Source organism: Argentina anserina, chromosome 1 (assembly GCF_933775445.1).
Source record: "Argentina anserina chromosome 1, drPotAnse1.1, whole genome shotgun sequence".
Lineage (NCBI taxonomy): Eukaryota > Viridiplantae > Streptophyta > Magnoliopsida > Rosales > Rosaceae > Argentina > Argentina anserina.
This window is the reverse complement of record NC_065872.1, coordinates 22,627,140-22,633,139: the sequence shown is the minus strand read 5'-3', so window position 1 is coordinate 22,633,139 and position 6,000 is coordinate 22,627,140.

Genomic DNA, 6,000 nt, shown 5'->3' with positions numbered 1-6,000 from the left:
GCGTCAGTGGAAGAGATCGTAGCAATGTTTTTAAACACTCTTGCACACCACCATAAAAATCGAGTCATAAAATTTCACTTTCATAGGTCTGGTAGAATTGTCAGCAAATATTTTCATGAGTGTTTGAAAGTAATAATTCGATGCCAAAAAGATTTCTAGAAAACCGCTGAACCCATTCTTGAGAACTCAACGGATAATCGCTGGAAATGGTTTAAGGTATGTTGTATTGTGTCAACATATGATCAACATTCAATTTTTCTCAAACACATTATTAATAATTAATTTCGGTGATGTAGAATTGCCTAGGAGCATTAGATGGAACATATATTAGGGTGCGTATACCTACGAAAGATAAGCCGAGGTATAGGACATGGAAAGGAGAAATAGCAACTAATGTGTTGGGGGTTTGCAGCCCAGAATTGCAATTCATATATGTTTTGCCTGGGTGGGAGGGCTCGGCGCATGATGGTCGAGTTCTAAGAGATGCAATAACTAGGAGAAATAGATTAAAAGTTCCAAACGGTAACACACTAAACCTTGACTAGTATATTAAGTTAACCAAAATTTGATTAGCATATACTAAATTGTGGTTGTAATATAAACTGTAGGTAGTTACTATCTAGTTGATGGTGGCTACACTAATGGGAAATGTTTCCTTGCACCATTTAGAGGATAACGTTACCATCTCAATGAGTGGAGTGATGGATATCAACTCACTTCAGAAAAAGAGTTTTTCAATATGAAACACTCAAGTGTTAGGAATGTCATCGAAATGTGCTTTGGATTGCTGAAAATGCGTTGAGCAATTCTTAGAAGTCCATCTTTTTATGACATTATAACACAACTTCGCATAATTTCAGTGTGTTGCATGCTACACAATTTCATAAGAAGAGAGATGGCAGTGGATCCAATTGAGCGTGAGTATGACAGACAACCGAGGAATGAAAATTTAGAGCCTCATGATTATATAACTTCGGATGAGTCCTCCGATGAGTGGAGTGCATGGAGGGACAATCTTGCCACTGAAATGTTTGAATCATAGAGTGGAAGTAGGCAAGCTAGATATATTATTTTCCTTGCAGTAAGAACGTGTAATAAAAAAAAAGTTGTGAATTTAAAGTTATATTGTTTTGTGCTATGATTGATGTTAGGTTTGTAATTCTTGTAATGAATAAACTCTGGCCTTATGTTGAGTTGCGATATGACTGATGTTATTCTAAACAGCCCCGAAATGAACAAAAGTCTTCAATCTGATCTTATATTGTACGTTTTGTGCTATGGTTGACGTTATTATCGTAATTCTTGTAATGAACAAAATTCATAATCCGATCCTTGATTTTAGCTATATATGGCTGATGAAACTCAGGTTATTTTTTCGATGGACACAGAAGTTATTGATCTTGAATAGTTGTTATCTAATTGCATAATGTTTCATTTTTATAATACAAGATAGGTACTTCTACAACAACATCGCGTGGAAGAGGTCATAATAAATGGTATTGGATAGATGAAGAAGATGACAAGTTGGTAGAGTCGCTGCTAGAACTATCCCATGACAAAAGTTGGAAAGCTGATACTGGTTTCAAGAATGGTTATCTCAAGCAATTCCAAAATGTAATGGAATCTAAGCTTCCGGGTCGCGGGATATTAGCGAGTCCACATATTGAGTCACGCATCGAGACATTGAAAACAAAGTATTCTGCTTTGGCTGAGATGTTAAACCAAAGTGGGTTTAGCTGGAATGAGCAAGAAATGATGCTAGTGTGTGAGAATATTGAGTGAGTTGAGGTAAGTATGCTCATTGTTTTATACGTAGCACTCTCTCATATAAACTTAATGATATGTACACCACCATTGAATTGGTTCTAAATATATTTTTCTCTGTATATGCATGTTCTAAATACAAAGCCATGAGTAGTTTTGCAAGATAGAATATTAACAGTGGCATTGATGCGCTAAATACAAAGCCATGAGTAGTTTATATGCATATGCTTGGATTAGTTTGGTAATTTAGGACTAGTTATTCATCATCTATAAACTAATTGAAGTTAAGTAAGGTAAATTTGTTCTCATGTATTGTCAATAAACTTGATTGTTTGGTATTGATCCTGATAACTTAATTCTTTCTTGTTATTTGATCTTCCTTGATTTTGTGTATTTGTAGAAACGAAATAAAGATGTTGGTGGACGTTTTGGTAAGCCATTTTGACACTACTATACTCTTGGAGAAATTTATGGAAGAGATCGAGCAAATGGACTAAATGTGAGAAATGCTGATGATGATGAAGAGGAAATTAGGCAGGAGAACAATGTTAATGATGTCAATTTGGATGATGACATTATCCTTGACAATATGAACACAGCTGATGATGTGGGATCACAATATGGAGGAGTTGAAGATGTCGGTGCTTTCTTTGATCAACCAAGTCCTCAAACCCCAGCTGCACAACAACAGATGTCTGCAGAAAATGTTTCTTCTACTAATAGTCGTTAAAAAAGAAAGACAATAGATGAAATGAGCAAGAATTTTGCTCTAATGGCAAAAGTCGTGGCTGGAGTGGCACCTAAGCTTGATGGACTGGTCAATCTTTTGTCCACTGACAAGGACCTCACTGATTTGCAATCTAAACTTGATGGTGAGTTGACCAAACTTGATTTTCTTACTCCACTTCAAGTGTTCCATGTCACCAATATATTAGCACAAAAGCATGATCTCCTTAGGGTGTTTTTTACCATGAGTGATGAAAGGAAAGCATCATATATTGATAACCTACTCCAACATGGCTTACCATGATCAAAGATGAATGAACATTTGAGATACTTCGGCTTTTGCAGATTTACTGGTTGTTCTATTTAAACATGTCGGATGCTAGTGATTATCTGCTTTCTCGGACTTTTATTATCTATGTTGGATTTATTATTGTTTATATTATTTATGCATGTACTAGATGATTAAATGTAAGTTTGCTATTTTACTTTTTACTTTAGAACATCAACTAGTTTAATTTTCAGGTTTTTATTGGTTATCAGATGAATCATTGCCCTAGGTTATCGCTACTGTGTTCCTATTAGATTTGCTGGTGTGATGATATATATATATATATATATTGTCAAAGCTTTCAGTAGCATCAAAATATTTTCATAAAAGGGTATATATGTAAATGATTATATAATGATTGGAGACCAGAAAATATTGTTTCTCATTCCGGATGGTTAGTAAACAAAGGAATGGCAATCATTATCTCTCTCTCTCATTCCTACTTATTCCCATTTTTTCTCATTCTCACTCCTTCATAATTCCATTCAAGTTTAGTAAACGCCTCCTTAAGTCTACAAACTTGTTCCCAACTAAAAGGAGGCAATTTCATATCATCTCCCCATCAAAAGGTTTTTTTTTTAATAAAAAGGTTCTTGCTTGCTTGTCAATCTTATCACTTAATTTCTTTGAGCATTTAAAACACGACATAGTATGGGGGTTAATCTACCAGTGTCACAACCCCAAAATTTGAACGATATAAATTCAAATTCAAGGTCATGAAAATTCTAAAATAACTTCAAACATTTGAAATTATCTTACAGAAGTCGAGTATCATTCACTAAGATACTTTTTTACAGTAATTTTCTATTGGATGCCATGACACGACCCGTCCCAAATTATACCCAAATTTCGAGACGAATTGTGCGGGGATCAGCATCAAAGGAGATACACCAAAATTTCGGCATAGCCTCCCCTGAAGGTGGCCAACCCTTCCTGCGCAACAACGACACTTCTAATAATCGCAATCCACCCGGAACTACTGGAGCCATCTGCTCCTCCAATCAAAATGGCCTCCACAACATTTAAACAAATTTTAGCATCAACAATATAATACTCAACCTATAACATTCATAAAAACGTCCGTCACGCTATGTGACGTTAGGACATAAGACATCGATCGATCCCTGGAGCTTTCCGCTCCTCTTACCACAACCTCCCAACCCACGTTACGACCACCAAAGTTGTTATTTAACGTATTATATAATTCCCGAAATAATTACTAAAATCCCGGAACTATCTAATCAATTTAGGGGATTTCCCAATCTCGAATAATCATACAACAATTATAAACATAGACTAGCCCCGCTAGTCAAACTAATACCATCCGATCATTCTAGAGACCCGACTAGCCCCGCTAGTCTATATAAATAATTAAAAATAACTAGAAGCTGAATATCCCCGCTAGTCGCAACAATATAGCAATATCGTACCATAGGCCCCCGGCCAAAATATATATATACCTATCAAATCTCAAGTTTTCAATACCGTCACGTCACGTTCACGGAGAGGGTATTGAATCATCATATCCTAGCCGGCTATATATCCTCGCCTCTCAGGCGGCATCGCCTCCAGGCGGAAAAACGATATCATGTAACCTCGCCCCTCGGGCGGCATCGCCCTCCCGGCGGAAAAGTGATATCACGTAACCTCGCCCCTTGGGCGGCATCGCCCTCAGTCGGAATAGTACTATCAAGTAACCTCGCCCCTCGGGCGGCATCGCCCTCCAGGCGGAATAGTGATATCACATAACCTCGCCCCTCGGGCGGCATCGCCCTCTAGGCGGAAAAGTAATACAGTCTACCAACACAGTCACACAAATAGGTATCATTCATATCCGTTGATCATGCCGCCTTTATGATGTTGCTAAGGAGAGGATACCGGATAGAATGGAATATGATTCCGTTGATCGTGCCTCCTTAATAAGATTAAAGGAGAGGATACCGAAACAGGATAGAAAATCATTCTTATCCGTTGATCGTGCCCGCTTTAACTTAACAAGTTAGAGGAGAGGATACCAGATAAGAATAATTAGAATGAGTACGGTTCCCAACCGTACGTATAAATCTCAATATGAATATAAATATCACAAATCCCGAGAACCCCGTTCCCGGATAAAAATCCACACTTTCTGATTAAATCAAATAAAGCGTTATAAACATATATATATCATATATATATCCAAGTCAGCCAACTATCATTGCACAGCAATTAAATCATATAACGCTTGCAAACGTGACCCGATATCTAATCTAAAATAATTGTGGCTGCACTCAAACCTTGTTTGGGCTGCCTACGTACCCTTTACCAGGGATCAAGCCATTCGTAGTTCACCTTAACGGTCATTAATGACTTGATCACAATAACCAAGAATTACATATGTTGCATACCTGCTATGTTCTCATTGTCACTCACTGATTGCACAGAGACCATAACATACACCATTTTATAAATAAAAAGTAGAAAGCTCTAATTGAGATAAATCATGAATCCCCAACCTGGATTCCAATGCTCTTCCTCGCGTACTCTACGAGTCACAAACTTTAGTTTCTCGGGTAACTAGAGTCCCTAGTCATTAATGCAATCATGATGAATTATACATTCACGACAATTACTAAATCGTCCAATCAAAAGCTAGAATATGCTTTCAACGAATTCCTTATCGAATACTAATCGATAATGAAATCTAACCAATACTTATATATTGCATTTACTTCATGGTTCATAATACTATTGAGTATTGACATCTTCCTATAGATACATGAAATATAAAATTTGTAATAGGTACACCCAATTACTAAGCTCACCCATTACCCTCATATGTCTAATTAAACACTTATAGAGAGAGAAATTTGATGACATAGATCACTTTACCGGAACATTACCGGATTTCGGCCATCATTGCAGGAATAAATTACTGACTCCAACAACCCACAATTATAAATTACTGAATCTTAGTAATCACGATATTGACCCCCAGTAACTCATAATAATAAATTACTGACCCCAATAATCATATTATGATGCAGTAACCCATAATAATAAATTATTGACCCATAATAACTCCAGTAATAATATTATTGTCCCCTATAATTATGTTACCGACCACTAGTAAAATTTTTGCTGACCGTCAGTAATACATCAGAAATGACCAAATTCCACTAATTCCAATACAAATACATACC